The sequence below is a fragment of the Labeo rohita genome, chromosome 24, assembly GCF_022985175.1.
Source record: "Labeo rohita strain BAU-BD-2019 chromosome 24, IGBB_LRoh.1.0, whole genome shotgun sequence".
NCBI classification, from domain to species: Eukaryota; Metazoa; Chordata; class Actinopteri; order Cypriniformes; family Cyprinidae; genus Labeo; species Labeo rohita.
The window spans coordinates 20,836,662-20,856,301 of record NC_066892.1 but is presented as its reverse complement, the minus strand read 5'-3'; the positions used below and the strand labels follow the sequence as shown (position 1 = coordinate 20,856,301).

The 19,640-nt window shown below is 36.2% G+C and overlaps 1 protein-coding gene across 7 annotated transcripts in view; it reads left to right on the top strand.

Moving 5' to 3' along the window:
* The window catches only part of asap1b (ArfGAP with SH3 domain, ankyrin repeat and PH domain 1b), a 76,768-nt gene that overhangs the window by 10,659 nt on the left and 46,469 nt on the right, over nt 1-19,640 (top strand). The gene's annotated exons all lie outside the window — the stretch shown is intronic.

Here is a 19,640-nt window from a genome sequence, read left to right as displayed (position 1 = left end):
TCTGTGTTGGAAGTCAATGTTTGGGTCCAAACTCTTGACTGTTTTTGTGTCCAGAAATATATTTTTAAAAATAACTTCTTTTGTTTTCCATAAATTTAATCTGTTTCAGTTTTAGATTTTAGGACTCCAACTTAAACCTGTTCCAGCATTTTTTCATCTAATATTATATTTTATTTTATTTCAGTTTAATTTCAATTACTGAAAACATTTTTAACAGTTCTGATTTTCATTAACAATATTTTTTTATTTAAACCATCCCTTTAAAATGACAGTAAAATAGAAAATAGGACTTTGTTTGTAGTTTGAGGTATATCAGGTGACATCAGGCGAATAAGTGCTCTATTTTTTATTATTTTTTTTGTTCATTGACTTGTTACTAAACAGTTTCTTGCTGCAGCCTTTTCTATTGTCATCTTTAAATGTTCCATGTCAATATCAGGTCAGATCCCAATTTCATGGCTTGTTAAACCTCTGTACTTCATTGAATCACATTTGCTTTCATATTGTTAGGACTCTCTGCCAATTTATAATGCTATCTCGGATCAGTCTGTTGGCCTGCTATTATTGTAGCTTTCCCAACAAAAGAGGGACTACACAAGATGTTGAGATAGGGCACGCTTAAAATAATCCAGCGGCAAACCTGCATCCTTTCTTGGCAGTACATGATTTCATGAGTGTAAAAAAAAGTCTGATTAATTGGCACACCCACTCTGAGTGTGTTTTCCCCCTCCTCTTTGAGTTCCTCTCTCCACTCCAGTACATATTGCACTACACACTTCCTGTCTCATGTTCAGCTTTGGATGTTCATTATGGGACACTGGACAGTAATTCTGTCACTTTAAGTTCTGTTAAATGGTAGTTGTTTTAAATAATAATGATATGAATGTAATGATTCCGTATTTCAGCATTTGGTGGTGATAGTCTGTGATTTTATTGACCAACCAGAATAAAATTTCTTTATTCATGCTTCTGCTGGTTTTTGTTAATGTAATAACATTAAAAGTGATCTCAGATCAGCAAGGATTAGTCAGTGTCCCTCTGTGTTGTTGTTGTTGTAGTCGTTTTGAGCTTAACTCATAAAAATAAATAAATACATACTTGAAATTTCACTAGTTGTCTCAACAACCAATCAACTAGTTGGCATGACTTGAATGGACTAGTTAAAAGAAAATATGCATAATAATGGGAACATTGCCTACAACATGCAATTTGAAATTAGGTAGTAATTTCCTAATAACTATCAGAAATGTATTGTTAAAACTGTGCTTTTTAAGAGACATAGAGACGTTTTTATTAAGCTATATTTAATTATTTTACTTGGACTTCTGTCTAAAGCATAGCACATTGTTAGCATTCTAATTAAAGAGTTGCCCCTAAAAAGGCCATTTACAGCATTTACGAGCTAGTTGACATAACAGTCAACTAGTCTGATCAAGATCTGTCCCTAGTTGGATAGTAGTAGGGTTATTTTGTTGTATTCCATAGGGTTGGAATTAATACTCATGTACAGAACCTTTAAAACCTTTTTGTCAACCATTTTGTCTTAGTCCAAGTATATTTGTGCTGTACATTACATGTATTTTAGGGTTAGGTAAGTTTTCTGAACATGAAAATGAAAACTCAGGCCTTTATATGGACAATAGTATTTTGCCCCTTTTTATTTAGAATGAATCTAATTAGTCATTCTGGCTTAACTGCATGCTTTCATGCCCTTTGACCTATGCCTTGTGTTCAAATCATGGTTGTGCCTTGACAGACTATGAGTAAATCAGCCTGAATGAAATCCCTCAGCAGTGAATCAGCAGTTTGACCTCTGAGCCCATATTAGAAAACCACAGAATTCAACGGGTCATTGAAATGTTGGCTCTGAAGGCACGCGCTCATCCCACAATCTTGTAAAAGCCGTGGAATGCTTAATGTGCGTCATGTAGGCCAGAACGTTAATTTAATGAAGGGAAATTCATGAGGATGAAAAGTGGCAATGTCCGACTGTTTTACATTTTCTGGATTTTGTTTCAAAAAGTAATTGAAATCATGAAACTTACTTTCTATTTCTATTAAATTTCTATTTTAGGGCTTTATGAAAACGGTTTTATTATTTTTTTTTCCCCAGTTTCTGTGTTTTCATTGCATGTGATTCCTGATTTTTTTTTCACATGTTCTGTAGAAATTTGTAGATTTAAGGTTTAATGCAAATGTTTTATTAAAAACTGTGGTAATGAAATGAAGCCATAACAGTTTAATTATTTTTAAAATGTAATGTACAACAGAGGTTGTTTGTTGTTGTTGTTGTTGTTGTTGTTGTTGTTGTTGTTATTATTATTATTATTAATATTATTACTTTATAAAGTATATTCTACTGTTCAATAGTAGTTTATATTTCTGTCACAATGTCTTTTGGTTGTACTGGTCATTTATTTTGACAAGTTGAAGACCTTTGAGTTAGTGCATCTATATATGATATTATGATTTGATTGCATGTACAGCCCTACTTTCGATTTAAAAAATTCTGACATTCTGTGTTATACTGTAAGTAGGGCTGTAAAATTGATGAATCGTGATGAATCGCTTCCAAAATAAAAAAAAATGTGTAATATTTACTAAATAAAAGCTATATCTGTCATACAGCACTTTTGTGGCTGTGGCTCTGGCATATCGTGTCAAGTGTGACACGTCACCATAGAAAAGTAAGGTGATACGTTCTAAAACAAACTTTTGCTTTGGAAGCGATTAATCTCAATTCATGGATTTTACAGCCCTAACTTTAAGTTAGATTTTTATTTCTGGATTCTGCAATTTTGTACATGTTTTTCACATTGCAGAAATTGTAGTATGTGAAAGCTACAAATGTTCATGTGTATTGTGGCCTTCTGAAAGCATCAGCAAGAAGGCAGTGCACCGTGAAAAACCTGCGGATTTCTCGCACACCCCCTACAGATGCACAGGTCTAGAGGTCCGTCAGGGGGGCAAGCGGTACGGCAGTGATGAGTGCTTCGTGGCGGCGGTCCAGACTTCACAGCTGTGTTCTGGTCTGTCCGCAGCCCCTGCCAATACTACATGCTGGAGAGAAACAGACCCCTGTGTGTTTGCTGGTATGTGTGTGATGGAGAGAGGGGGATTTCACACACCCTAATCTGAGAGCAACTGATGTGGGTTGTTTATTTAATGTGCATGGCGTATTTGTTTGAACTTTATTACTTTTATTTGACCTCTAAATGATTTCATCTATTTATTTTGGCATGGAAGCTACAGCAACTAGATTGTAAGTTTTCAGTAGAAAATACGAGTGGTCATTGCCTGTGTTAAACCCGAATGTGCCAGCACAGTGCTACTGGATTTTGAGTGGTTGTTTGAGTGATTGCTTACTGGCCCATGTTAAAAGAGATACTCCTCAAAATACAGTTTTTGAGATCTGTATTAGTGTTGTAATATGTACCAGTTCTTTGATAGCAAGTTAATACTTTTGAAAGTGTAACGATACCAGCCTTTCTGCAGGACCGTTACTGAATAACTGGTCAATTTGGTACCCACTGACAGGTGGCTGCTTTCAAACGCTCCAGTGTGCATTTGTGAGAGGACTCTTTGAAGAGTGCCTAAGATTTCTATTTACACTGTGTTTTTGCAGCATTGAGCACGGTAGCCAATCACAGACATTACTATAATAATTGATACGGATAATAGTACTGGTATTGGTACCGACGAATGAGATTTTGATTTTGTGACAACACTAGTTTGTACTACAAAAGATAATGCAGCAATTTGAACAAACACCTCATCCAAAGTTTAAGTAATAATAGCGATGCTTGTTATTTTCACCCTTCACTTTTCACATCTGTACAGTGATAAGCCTGTACATTGGAAATTCTTTGCTATTACCACAGAGGACAGCTGATTCATATAGAGGGTTATTGTTTGACTATTTTTGCCAGCTTTTGCACATTGTCTGTTTTGGTCTGCTACTTTGCCTGTAAATCCATATGAAAATGTGTTGGTTTTCCACTGAATCCTTTAATCAAAGAAGTTTAGAACAGTGAAGCCTTTGTTAAATTCTGATGATATATCCCTGCTTAGTCCAGCCACTGTCTATCATTCTTTCTATATTCAATCATCTATGAAAACTTATAAATAAATAAATAAAAGTTTGTAATTGTATCGGTCTAGCGGCTATCTGTCTCTGTCATCCTATCATTCTTTCTGTTGTTCTTTGTCAGTCCAACTTTAATTCAGTCTGTCTCTTTGTGAAAAAAATTCAAACAATGTTTTAAAAGTATATGAATTTCTTTAAATTTCAATTAATTTAAATTCTGTTCCCTTACATTAAATTTTGGTATTTGGTGCATTTTTTGCTACCCCAATTCAAATTAAGGAAATGGCACTTAAAGGCAGCTCAAGCTTGTTTTACGGCCCATGATTTGGACCGAACAAATGGTGTGGAAAACGCGAACTGAATCACTGAATCCAGTCATAAAAATGGAGTTTAGTGTATAACGCGGAATGTCACAGAATTTGTCGAGTTTTGGATGAATTAATCAAAAGTAGGCCATTACACTTAAATCAAATCGCGATATGAACTAATATCTCTAAATATTAAGACTATTTAAATATAAATCATTCATGTTCTGTGTGTCTCTGTGTGTGTGTGTGTGTGAATGGTGCAGACGCACGGTTTTGTTTACTACAGAAACTTATTTACTACACAGACTGAAGTGCGCTGGATGCTCACGGTGATTTCAGTGTCTGCCGTCTCACCAAATGAGAACGTAAATACATGAACAACATTTCCAGAAATGCTCTGAAGTTTCTTCATGAGCATTTTGCTGTTTCTTTTGAGAAAAACTATCGTGATATCATATACACACAGAAATGTAAAGGTATTTTAACCCTTTAAATTTTTATTTTGATAACCCATCAAAATAAAAATTCAGTTTAACTTAAAGACATATATTACTATTGTTTAGTAGAATGTATGCAATACTATTACTACTGTTATTATTACTAAAATTGTTAAAACTTTATTTTATTAGTGAATAATCACACAATATTTATTTATTGTTTTAATTTTATTAGTAATTTTCCCTCCCAAAAAGTTTAATTTTCATTTGAGTAAGAGATAAATAAAATTAATATTTTATGCCTGCATTTGATAACCAGAAAAATTGAAATATTGTAAAAATATTGTAAAAATAGACTTTAATAAATTAAGATGTTTTTATACATTGAAATAATTAGATATGCTTAAACAGAATTTGGTAACAATAAAACAGAATGTGAGAAAAAATAAAACATTTCATAGGGCCCAAAACATGTCATTTTTGTTAAACTTTTAATAAATTGATGTTAAATTGTATAAGTTTCATAATTTGAATTAATTAGACTTGCTTTTTGATTAATAAAATGTAATTTAACCATTTAAAAAAAAGAGTCCAGAGTTAGGATAGTTTTTAACCGCACGCTTGCTCTTCACGAAGAAGAGCACTTGTGTGCTCAGCTGAGTAATTGGTTAAATGTACTTGCATCTCAGCTTTTATGACATGAGATTAACGTAAACACAGCCCACTATGAACAGTCTTGTAATTCGCTTCAACCTTTTCAGACTTTATGAATAATTATTTTAGGTTCAAGTGGTGTGTCTGTAAGGGAACTAGATGCAAGCATGCAGTGGCATTTAAAAACGAAGAGAGAATCGCAATGCATTTGTGAAAATCGCAGAACTGATCTAAACTACTAACTGTTCCTTTAAAGGAGCATGTTTAACCACCTCACAGATCTAATTTTTGCTTATTGTAATGTTTATCTTGTTGATAGCGTGACATCATTCTGCACTAATAATACTGTCAGAAGGCTTTTGCTAACATCAGACTTCCGTAATGTTCAGAGCTGAAGTATGTGTGTGCCCATGGTTTGGGAGTGACGCAGTACGCCTGTGTCAGCCGCCTCACAGATGGTCTTCTCTATCGCCCAGGCAACCGTGCAACTCAACAACTCCCTCATGTCTGTGTCATCCCACACCACATGCTCGTCATAGCATTCCAGAATGGGACTGAATCCTCCAGCCATGCCGGAGCCGCATTGTCATGAAAGCCAACAGCCTCTATCATGTGTGTGCCTATTGAAAGAAAAGCCCACTCCCTGGATTAAAATACAGTGACGCCCATTGTTGTCTAATAGGAAACCACTTTTTGTCCTTTACTTTACTTATCCTTTACCTTTCATCTTCATTTTTATCATTTATGTTTGTTTTAATTTTACTCTGCTTTGCCCACAACACCCCCCCCAATCAACATAAAATCAAAATTGACCTATACTACTGTTCAAAAGTTTAGTTTAAATACAGTATAAATGGTAATTGTGAAGTCAAATTACATTTTACATTTACCAGTTTTCTGTTGTAAAATGCAACAATGTAATCTTTTTCTGTAATGGCAAAGCTCAATTTCCACTAACCATTACAGCAGTCTTTAGTGTCACATGATCTTTTGTATATTTTAATATACTGATTTATAACAATATAAGTGCCTTTTATTTAAATGTCTTTAATTTATTACATCATTACTGAATAATTTTTTTTTTTTTTTTTTTAAGTCGTACTGATCCTAAACTTTTAAAAAGTAGTGTATTTAATTTCTTAATAAACATTCAGTAAACAAGATCAGAAATACATCACATAATGAACATAAAAAGGTTTGTAAATGACATTTGATGTTGCCTTAGGTGAAAATGCAGTTGGTCATGGGGATTCTCGTGTAGCCAAGACCTTCAGACTGATGGCAGAAGGTCTGGGAACCTTGGCCGCTTTGAATGGCCAAGTCCCGCCCAAGAGACCATATGACTGACACGTAAAGCAACCAGTCACGTTTCATTTTGTGCCGTATCATGTTTATGGGCATGGAAATGTCCCCACAGTAACAGACCGGTGTGTAAAAGGTCTGAGGTTGAGACTAGTGATAAGGAGGCAGAATGAATGAACCCAAAATACAAAGTAATGAAGTGTTTCTCAGATTATCTTTGTTTTTGATGGGAAGTGGACATATTGTAGAGTGTTTATACAGCTAAATGTGAGGAAGTCTTCATGCAGAGAAACCTAGAAAGCAAGTCAAAGCAGATATGGCTACTTTATGGCAGTTGTTATCTTTTTTTAAACTCATTTGACTATGTGAACACATTAGGACGTGCCTTCTCTCATTCATCTGATATGAAAAAGTAAACATCAAACCTAAACACCTATACATACAGAAATGCCTTTATTTTGCTTTAACTCTTTATGTTTGCTTTTAGATCTATTTTTATTTTATTTTATTTTATTTTTATTATGATATTTGTAAAGCTTGCCATGTCATACCTTAAGTAGTACCTTTTTTTACTGTTAGGTGGACTGATAAAAACAAAACCTGTGGCCTTGCTTACACGTTGGATAAGCTAGTCAATCAGCTTGGAGCTGGCCAGTTTAGCTAGCTATTAACCGATTATGAACTGTTAACCGACAAGATTATTAGATTATTAAATTAGAATTTAAGCATTTTAGAAAGGATATGTGTTTGTGATCCTTAAAAAATACCAAAATTGCTAAGCAGCCTTTCCGTTATTATAATAAAATACGGTCAGCCGAACTTTTTTTTTTTTTGTGGAGTGAGGGGAACTAGTTGGGCCACAGGTTTTGTTTTTATCAGTCCACCTAACAGTAAAAAAAGCATTTTAGAAAGGATATGTGTTTGTGATACTTAAAAAAATACCAAAATTTGTTTTCCAGGGATTCATTTTACATGCGCAAAAAGCAGCAAACAACAGAACATGAGGATTCACATGGTCACTTCTGCGAACAGTGAAAAACATCATAAAGCTAGGCTATATATACTGAATGATAGGGTATATGATAAAGCCTATACAATATAGCCTATACGATAAATATTTTTACTTAATTAACAAACAGAAGAAAAAACTGAGACAAGCAGCTAGTATGCAGAATTTTGGTTCATTTTTGTGCTGCATGAAAGGAAGACTGCTGAAAGTGGCATCGTATTAAAAGCAAAGGTTTGTTTTTATTGTGAGTGTAAACAAATAAAACCAAACCGTTTACAGTTTCGATTATCTGTATGACTAGGAGGAGACTTTTCCACGGTTAGAAGGGAAAAAATTAAGTCATTGTGCCGGCGCCGCACCTGCACGCACAGTTACGCATTGCTAACTTGACGATGCAGCCTTTCTATTATCATAACAAAATACAGTCAGCCGAACATGTGGAAAAATGACACTGCTTAATCGTTATCAGCGTACTGCCGTGGTATTATGCCAAACAGTTTGGTTTATGTTTTTACGTTTTAATACGGAAACATTTGGATTTGTGTCATATGAGAGACCCAACGTTAGTTTAAGTTTTGCTTTAGCCTAAATGAATTTGTTTTGGCTTTTTGTTTATATAGCCTGGCTTGTTTTTTTTTTTTTTTTTTTTGTGGAGTAAGGGGAACTAGTTGGGCCACAGGTTTTGTTTTTATCAGTCCACCTAACAGTAAAAAAAAAAAAGGTGCTACTTAAGGTATGACATGGCAAGCTAAATGCAAACCTAAACAGTTAAAGTAGAATAAAGGCATTTCTGTATGTGTAGGTGTATAGGTTTGATGTTTACTTTTTCATATCAGATGAATGAGAGAAGGCACTTCCTAATGTGTTCATAGTCAAATGAGTTACATGAGATAACAACTAATAGCTACATAAGTCTAGCCTGTTTATAGTGTTTGTAAACATTTTGCGTCGGCATATTTCTCAAAAATGCTATTTTTTTTTTTTTAACCACCCAGCAAACGTTTTAAAATATTTTGATAAATTACTGGAAAAAATGGACTTTTAAACCGTTTGACTGATTGTAATAATCGGTCAAAATTCTTTCTGACCGTTAACAGTTAACCGGTTAAAATGAGCATCTCTACTAGCTGTCTATTAGACTATAACTGGTTACAAACTGACTTTAATATTGTGTGTTCTTTTTTGAAGATATTATTAAATTGATCTCCATGTCTTACTTCAAATGCATCTTTTTATTAAATTTTGTTACTCTGCAAGCTAGAGCTAATTTAATGGTCTGGAGTATTAAACTGACAAAGACCTACATTTTTCATCTACCCAAAATTTGCAAGTCTCCTTAATGCTGTTTAATGTTTGATTGCTTCGGTTTCCTGGTGAATCTCCAGACTGAATGTTTAATGCACTGCTATTTTAGTGTCTTGTAAGTGCTCATTATTTTTCAGCTTGGCTAGAATAAAGTGGGTACGGTTTACATGTGCCTGACGCACTGTCAATGAAGTGAATTATTTAAAGAACAGCCGTTTCTTCCCTATCATTTTCTTCTTATTTTCCTCCACTTCAGTGTGTATCTCAGATTTAGTTTTTTAAGGCACATGCTCGTTTTGGCGACAAGACGGTAGTGTGCTATTTTCAGCCTCTTACCTAACATGACTGCAGTTCTGACCACAGGGACAGATGTGAAGGGCTGAATTATTGATGACTTGAGTGTAGTGCATTCATTAAAACACTTTATTTTAGTGCATGCATTCTCAGTCATTCCCACATGTCATTAGGGAGCTGATGATATAGACTTATCTAATTTCCTGTCTTAATTTTGTCACAGTTGCAAGAATGTCTATTCCCTAATGATGTGAATACCCAGCAAAAACAGGAACAAAAAGCTTCAGAATTTGGTCATTTATCAGTAGTTGCTCAAAAAAAAACAGCAACATTGATCAAATCGAAGGTAACTGCAATTGATGTCACATTAAATATGGGCTAAATTAATATAAAATTGTGATTAGACTAATTTTACACCACTCGCTGGACACTGTGTTAGGCAACATAGGCTCATTGGAAATGCATGCCTCTATATACATTTCAAACGTATATGTACGAATCACTGCAGTTTCCATTTGACAACTTTTATTCCTTTTCACACAAAGTATGATTTACACAGAGTTTTGATTAATAAAACCTAATTTTCACACAGTTACTGACAGAATATTATATTATGGCTTCAAAACAGTTTTAACATCCTGCACAATTTGAAAACTGATACTTTTGAATGTTGTCACATATACAGCTTCATATGTGTGAGTTGTCTAATTCAGTAGGTTTGCTTGGTGGCTCACGCGATATAGCGTTGCATGTGAAACTACGATTCGACAAAACAGCTCAAATCTGCATAAGAAAGTTAAAATGGCACGGCTGCATCAACATATGTGGTTTTATATTACTTTTGCATTTGTTAACACTGTCGATTAGGTTTTGGGTTTGGTGTAGGGGACACTAGCGGGTGTAGCGACACTACCCGGATATTTGAATTCTGAACAGCCGCAATACATACCTCAAGCAGCGTAATAAAAATGCAGCAATTTGTGCCTGTACTAACGTAATAAAAACGTGCCATAGTCACGTATTGAACGTGTGTTTTAGCGCCATTCTTTGAACATTTTGCTTTGAAACTGCCGCAAAATGACCAGTAAGGTACATATTTACGGTGTTGCAGAAATGCATGGTCAGGACGATCTGCTTAAGTTCAAACTGAGCATCAGAATAGGGAAGAAAGGTGATTTAGGTGAATTTAAATGTGGCATGATTGTTGGTGCCAGACAGACACTATTTTTAGAAGCTGCTAATCTACTGATATTTTCAAGCACAGCCATCTCTTTTACAGAGAATGGTCTAAAAAAGTGAAAATATCCAGTGAGTGGCAGTTCTGTGGGCAAAATGCTTTGTTCATGCAAGAGGTCAGAGGTGAATAGCCACACTGGTTTGAGCTGCTAGAAAGGCAATAGTAACTCAGTAATCACTCGTCAGAAGAGCATCTCTCAACACACAACATGTCAAACCTTGAAGCAGTTGGGCTACAGCAGCAGAAGACCATACTGGGTGCCACTCCTGTAAGAACAGGAAACAGGAAACACGCCATGTCATAAAGCTCAAATTAGCTCAAACTAGTTTCATGAACGTGACATTAAGTACACTATACTCAAATGGCCTCCACGGTCATCGGACCTCTATCAATAGAGCACCTTTGAGATGTGGTGGAATAGGAGATTCACATCTTGGATGTGTGGCTGAAAAATCTGACAAACTTGTGTAATGCTGTGATGTCAGTATGAACCAAAATCTCTGAGGAATGTTTTAAGTACCTTGTTGAATCAATGCCACAAAGAATTAAGGCAGTTCTAAAGGCAAAGGGGGATCTAACCCGGTCCTACAAGTTGTGCCTAATAAAGGACATTAACAGCATTAAGTAAGTGTAATCTAGTTAAATTAGTTATATGTTAGCTAACTATAATAGTAGTCCACAAACACCGAACCATACTTTGAAATTACATATAGACCATTTCGCTAGACGTAAACAACACTGGTCCAGAAGCACTTCCTGTTTTTTTTTTTTTTTTTTTTTTTATTTCACATATACAGATACATCTTAAAGGTGCTAATGTAACATTTTCATCCAGTCAAATGTTATGTTGGATGTATTTTTTTGATGTATTGATGTTTGTGTGAAGTTTAAAAAAAAAAAAAAACAGGAAGTGTATCGGGACCAGTATGTTTACATCTGACGAAATGGTCTATATAATTCATTTGAGTGTGTATGTATGTGTGTATATATATATATATATATATATATATATATATATATATATATATAGTGCTTTTCTGTTTCTGCTTTTCTAAGCACTCAAAGTGCTCTACAGTGTGAGGGGGATCTCATCATCCACCACCAGTGTGCAGCATCCACCTGGATGATGTGACGGCAGCCATAATGCGCCAGAACGCCCACCACAGACCATCTTATTGGTGGAGAGGAGACAGAGCGATGAAGCCAATCAGTAGATATAAGGATGGTTAGGAGACCATGATAGTCAGAGGCCAAAGGGCAAATTTAGCCAGGATGCCGAGGTCACACCTCTACTTATTTCGAAAGACATCCTGGGATTTTTAACGACCACAAAGAGTCAGGACCTCGGTTTACTGTTTCATTCAAAGGACGGTGCTTATTGACAGTATAGTGTCCCCGTCACTATACTGGGGCGTTAGGACCCATACAGACCACAGGGTGAGCACCCCCTGCTGGCCTTTACTGACACCTCTTCCAGCAGCAACCTATTTTTTCCCTGGAGGTCTCCCATCCAGGTACTGACCAGGCTCAACCCTGCTTAGCTTCAGTGGGCGACCAGTCTTGGGCTGCAGGTAGAGCCCGAGCGATTTATCGGCAGGCCGATATTATCGGCCGATATTAGGCATTTTCCAAACTATCGGTATCTGCATTTATAATGGCCAATAAATGAATATTTCAAAAATAAAATAAAAACGGACGAAATACCCTTCAACCATGTCATGAGTGTTGGCATTGTATAGTTTGTCCACCAGAGGGCACTCTACACCGTCCCTGTTGGCAACACTCATGTATAATCACACATCCTGCAACCTGCTGATCCAGCCAGAGTCGGGCAGAGAGAACCAGTTATCCGCGAGTGAGATCATCGGTGAAGTGTGTTCATGGTGAGTTGGTCACGAGACATACATTGCTTGAATAACAATTAAAAGAACATCCCCATAAGTTCTCTTAACTCAAATAAGCATGACAAAATTCGTGACTATCATGTCCAGTTTTGCTGCTGTTAAATAAGCCGAGAGTGAAGCGGAATTAGCTAGTAATTACGTTACGTTGTTACAGTGTAGTTGACTGACTGTCCTTTTAACTTTTGACAGTGAGACTGAAGTATTTCTTTATTAGCGTGACAGTTATAGCAATGAGACGTATCATCTCTCCTTGGCCTGTTATATTGAAAATGTATGTTTTACAATTTGCAGTATGACGTTATCCATTGCTAAATTATGGCTCATCATAGACTAGCTAACCACAAAGCTAGCTAATGCCACTATCAGTGGAAGACCGCTTACGTTAACATTAATGAGCTTGGAAACCACAAAAACTTATTCTGCCTAAATAAAGTAATGATTACTGTATTTATAACTAGCATATCTCTAGTTACAGTCCCTGCATTGTAAAATGTAAGTTAGACTTGCGAGGAGTGAACATTTAGACATAGAGAAAAAGTATCAAACGTAGCTTGTGCATAAAAGTTAGCTTTTCTTTTACATGTGTGTGAAATCCAATGATGCCAAGTGTGCGTTGCAGACTGTCGTTCAGCCACAGCATTAACGAGTCACATAATGGATTTAGATCGCTAAATAGTAGGTTTTAGAAGGCAGGCAGCAACTGATGATTGAAAATGGTTTGATGTAGCTTGGTGGAAAGAATTTATAAAGTGAAGGTAAAGGGATAAGCAAGCTGACATTGTAATTATGACAATAAAAGAAACAAGTTTCTTTTTAAAATGCATTATCATATTATGTTAGTTAAAACTCATAAATAACTACAAATAACTAATGTTAGGGAAATCTGTTAATGTTTTGTTGTGCGTTTCCTAAATTAAAAAAAAATAATAAAAAATATCAGCCGATATATCGGAATATTGGATTTTAAAACCAATAAATATTTGTATTGGTATCGGCCTTCAAAATCCTTTATCGGTCGGGCTCTAGCTGCAGGGTGATGTAGCTGCCGGCATATACCTAATATTTGAGATAGTTTAATGAATTCATGCTTTTAAGTTTATCATGTAATTAAAAAAAAAATACACTGGTTATTAAGAGAAATGTCTCACAGAACTGATGTTTGTCAGTGGTGTTGAATGGAGATGATTCAGTGGCTACCTTGAGTCCTGCTGGTGATAAGACAGCAGTGCAAATACACGTCAGATGGTGATTCAACAACCTCCTCAGAAATAGCTACTCCACAGATTGGTCCTCCTAAAGGTCTCCTTATCCACAGTACCCATTTTCTGTCATTCTGTCAGCACTCAAATTAGATCCATCATCTCATAAAGCTATCATCTGCGGAAATGCCAGATGTCATGCTAGAGGTTAAAGCTATGAGAGTCATGTAAGCTTCAGATGCCTCGCCAGTGCATTAAAGAGACAGACAAACTCAGACATGTTTGTCTCTTTTTTAATGCATTTAATGCTCATTTGGGATATGTTTACAAATGCATTGCATCACATATTCTTTTGAACTTGTAGTAGTTCACCCAGAAATTAACATTTTGTCATTATATAATTTGTGTTTGTGATGGATGACCAATATAGAAGGTGAGGTTAGTGGATAGAGAGAGACCAGGAAGTAAATGCCACAAAGCTGTTGCCAAGGCTAAGATATCGGTAGGGGTTGGTGTTTAAATACTTGTGTGAAATACATCCTGCAGTGGTGTTAGCCAAACAGCTGTGTGCTTGTCTATGTGTGTCTGATTATTACTGCCACCCAATTGATCCAGACAGATTTACAGATGGGAAGTCTATCCATGAGGAACATAATCAGGATTCAGGAATTCTTCGCAAGGAAAGAAGGTTACAAGGTTTGGCCTTGAGGTTCAGCCTGAGCGTTAGATGCAACTCACGGCAGGATGAACTGATTATATCCATGCAGACTCACTTGAGTTGTTGCTTTTGGTATGGCAGTGTTGATAAATGAGTTTTACAAGTAAAACAACTACATCAGTGAAATCTAGTTGTTTACTGAAAGGATCAAGAAGCAGTTAGATATGCTGATTTGAGTAAGTGCATTTGGAATGACTTGAGGTTTATCTCTGGAGCTTTGGATGTGCTCTTTATTTGAGACTGAGGCTTTTGGAGAGCTGATAGTGTGACTTAAGACTGAAGTCAAAGGCGTTAAACATCACAGTCATCATCATCATCCCCAATTCAAAAGAGGAACATGTAAACCCTGCTGATGATGACACCAGGGAAATCAAGACTGATGTTTATTTTGACACCTGCTGAGTGCAATTCAAATTCCTAGGGTTTCATAAGCTGTTCCTTTTGCCAGTTTAGTTTTACTTTTTTTTTTTTTTTTTAATATATCACTGAGCAAATTACTGCTTTTAACGTGGACCAAATATGCAAAATTCACTTTTACATGTTGTTTGAACATACATGTGTGTCGACAGTGACATGATAAATAATATATAATATATAATATGATAAAAATCTACCTGCTCCTTTTTTTTAATCCCCATAATTCATAAGCAGTGTCTCAGAGCAACCCAATCACAGAATCTGTAAAAGGTGACGTCACATTTTACAAGCCCCACCCACAACTGTTGACGGACACTGCCTTATTAGTGACGATTAAATGTATAAAAGCTGAGACACTGCGCTGAGTGAGTTGTACACAATCTGCCATTTATCTTCACACTAGGATTTAAAAGCAGCATTCAAGTAAGAATTGTCTTCTTATTACAGATATAGACTTGCTTTTATTTTATTGTTTGGGTCATATTAACAGCGTAGACAGGAGTATAGGTACTGTATATCAGACGTTTACACTAATATGGCTTTAAAACGTGATTTCAGTGGAATAGACGTTATAATCAAAACCAAACAGTTGTGTTTTTTTGTCAGAGTATCTGAGTTACGAGCATAGACTGTAAAAAACATGGACGTAGTGTCCGTGACGTCACCCGTATGTTTCTGAAGATCATTTTTGAAGCTCTTAGTGGGCGGGAGTCAGCCGTCGCCATCTTGGAATCGCGTCATTGCACGTCACTCCCGGATAATCGAAAATTGGCAAATAGGCGGGACGTGGGTTGAGCTGATGCTGAAACCACGCCCACCTAGCACGACGGTGGTGACAGCAGCGGCAATCCACCTGTCATTTATGTGGCCACGCCCTAAATTATGCAGAACTTTAAGGCTTAATATAAATTAAACGGATGAGTTATAAAAAAATTCACCCCCCTCACAGTTGACATGAAGGCCAAAATTAGCTATATAGACCAAAAACACTTTTTGAACCAGGCTGTAAACATATTTTTTTCTGCTGTGAAGTTGGGCATTTTAACATGGGGAGTCTATGGGATTGACTCCCTTTTGCAGCCAGTCTCTAGCGGCCAGTCGATGAATTGCAGTTTTAGTCACTTCCGTGTTGGCTTCAAGAGGGAGATCGGGAGGTTGCCACTTGGTTACAAGCTGTGAAGCCACAGCCCTGTTCTGGAAAAGGGGGCAGGGAGGAACAGGGAGCAGCAGCTCATTAGCATTTAAAGAGACATGCACAAAAACAGCATGTGTCTGCTTTTACTCAAAATAGACGTTTTCAAAATGATATAATAAATGATCTGTGGGGTATTTTGAGTTGAAACATACATGTACACATTCTGGGGACACCTGAAACTTATATTTCATCTTGTAAAAAGGGGCATAATAGGTGCCCTTTAAACTAAACATGGCGTTTCACAGTAAGGTTTAAAAAAATGGGTTTTCTTGAAATGATCAAAAGCTCGCGATTTGTCAATTAGTCCAAAAATTTAAATTAAGAAAATAAACAGCTTATTGTCAATATGTTTAAAGCACCAGTAGTTGACCAAAATTCGACACCAGGGCCTTTGAAATTGGTGACTCAGCATTTGTGGTTAAAAAAAAAAAAAGAAATCTTTAAATATCTTTAATCGTTATAATCAATAATTATGTCCTCACTGGATGCAACAAATGCCTCATTTATAATGGGTTTTATTGTTTTTGTCGTAACCTTTCTGTCACATGGTAGAGGTATTCGGCCAATCACAATGCACTGAATAGATGGCTAATCAGAGCACACCTCGCTTTTCAAAACGATGAGCTTTGTTAAAATCAACGCGTTTCAGAAAAGCGGGGCAGAGAGAAGCGACAATAATGTACATGGAAATAATGTGTTTTTTGAATGTCAAACCATGTAAACACATTGCATTACACCAAATACATGTTTTTTTAGAAACATCATATGACCCCTTTAAGGATTTTTTTGCAGATCGAAAACTGATTTAGTATGGTTGTTATGTGGTCCTATACAGTTTGGTGGATTAATCAGTCTGATTGATTGATTAATTGTATTGATTTATTATTCGGTTTGAATGGTCCAAACTGTAAATCCTTAATAATAATAACAACAACAATTGCAATTTGGTCTTCTCTTTGCAATTGTGATGGAGGCTATTTTATAGTAACCTGTATCCAGATAAAATTAGATACGAAACAAATTGTGATCCTGTGATTTTTAATCGTATAGAAGCGAACTGAATTAAGAAATCTGTATAATCACCTGGCCTAATGGGATTCCAGTTAACCCACTTGACCAAATATCATGGCCTGGTTTTTCCAGCAGGGACTTTGCTGTTCCATACCCTATCTTTTTGTCTTTAATGAAAGTGTGCCTTGTACTGCTCGATATTGTACATATACTCCAGCATTGATAAATATTAAAAAAAGAATCAATTCTGAAAAAAAATTGATTGATTTAACAGTATTGTTTTTCTCTCTTTGCCTATGTAGTGTTGCTAGATAGCCTGTTAGCATTATGTTTGGTTTGACGATGCAGTTAAATCATCTTTAGGCTTGGTAATGCTTGGGGCGTAAACAGTGTCCGCTAGCATCAGTGTGGCTCTCAGTATGAAGGAGTAGAAGGAGGAGGATGCTGTTCAGCCCGAGGCATGTCTGTGTCAGCCTCGTGCTGGATTTAGCATCTGGGTGGAGACGCTAGTGGTGACTGTTGTCGCTTGCCTTGAGGCTTCACCACAGAATCCAGAAGCGCCAACTTCCTCTATAAGTGAGCACAGTGCAGCCTACTTTAGCAAGCTCCCATAGAGGATCATTCATCTGGCCCCTAGAGACTCGGCATGCTTGCTGTTCTAGCTTTCTAAGCACAGATGCTAATGAAGCTGTATACTGATCTAAATGTTTTTTTTTTTACCATAAACCTGAGCGATGATATTTGATATCACAAATATGCCAGATAATCCAGTTTTTGTTAATTTTTCAATGGTCATCTCCTATTTTTGTTTGTTTTTATCATGCGCACATTTTTGAGGAAATGTAGGTCACACTGGCTATAACAGTAGTAAGGTTATATTTTGCAATATACAGTGGTTTAAAAATGTTACCGGTACCGCAGGCTGCCCACGAAGGATTGTGAAATCTCATTATAATTGCCTTATTCTGATGTTACAGGTTGTTAATCAGATCAGTGCTTAACTGTTCTACTTGTATTGCAGTGATTACAGTGAAATATATACATTAATCTTCGTCATTGTGAAATATTTTTTTCAATGTGTGTGTATTTATTTTTTATTTATGTATTTTTAAATATCAGTTTACTTGATTTACTAGATTTATTATTTGTATTATTTGGACAGGACAGTTTTTGTATTTATTTATTTATTTATTTATTTTTTTTAAGGGGCAAGCCACAAGTCATGTTTGAAATGTCATGTCCCTTTAAAGGAATAGTCCACCCAAACAATTGCTAAAAAATTTCTCACCCAAATTTTCAACTTAATATGATTTGTTACCCCGCTGACTTGAAAAAATTTAGTTTAGTCAACCTGAAATTTTAAGTTACTTAATGTTAATTTAAGTGACAACTGGAATATTTTAGTTGACTAAACTAAAAAATTTTAAGTCAGCAGGGTAACAAATAATTATTAGTTGAAACAACTATTTTTTTTTTTTTTTTTTTTACGGTGTAGAACAGATTTGAATAAATTAAATATAGCATTTAATTTAGCTGATAAAAGCATCACAATACTCAACAACTAATTCAGTACATCAATTAACATCTTATGAAGTGAAAAGCTGTGTTTGAAATGGGTTTCGAGGGGCATTTTGTGGAGAGGATGTGGTTAGTGGTCTTGTAGTACCAGCTTGCCTATTTTTTTGGTTATAGTTTCTCTCTCTTGTCTTATTTGCCCCTAATGCATCCAAAATTAGTCTAATAAAATAGAAGTTTTGTTCCTGGATGATGGTTGGACAATACATCCATGCTGTACTAACAGCTGTGATGCACCTGTAGTCTCTGTGTCTCTCACTGCTGCTTCCCCTCTGTGCGTCACAGATGAAAGAGTCTGGTCTACATGGAAAAAGCAATGGATGAAAAAGAGATGAGCTATTTAAGGAGCAATGCCTGAGAATGAATGCACATTTTGTGTGTTGCATTAGACAGAAAGTGGCTTTACTGAAAGATGAAATATTTCCATTATGCATGGAAAATTCTAGAGTTGTGTGTCCGGGGCACAAAGAGGATGTTGCGAGTCATGCCTGCTGCGTTTTAAAGCGGTTCTTTTGTCTCTTCCTCCTCTGTTTCTCTCTTGCGCATGCACACAGCTGCATCAGGCCTGAAAGTCTCGGGCTGGAATGCAAGTGATTCTTCATAAAATCCAAACTATGCTGTGGACGCCCATAATGCACACAGCTCAGAGGATTTGGAAGTAGCTTGGGCTTTAAACAGCTTTTCTTGTGTTCTTTTTAAATGGATATTAGTTTCCTGAAGTAGTGGAAAAATAAGTGATGATGCACTGTGTCAGAGACCTTAGAAGCTAATAACATTGTTTTCTTTCATTGTCCAATTCCCACATTTTACTGTCAAGCGGTGGATGTGAAATATGTATACGGACATTTGCTCTGGGTGGAGTGGGGCAGGCTTTGAAGGAAACTTGGTGGACTACCAGGGTAGGGCCCTATGATTTCAGAGATGTGGAAAACATGGATGGACTTTTGGAACGCAGTCATAAAAAAGGAATTTACTGTATAACATGGAA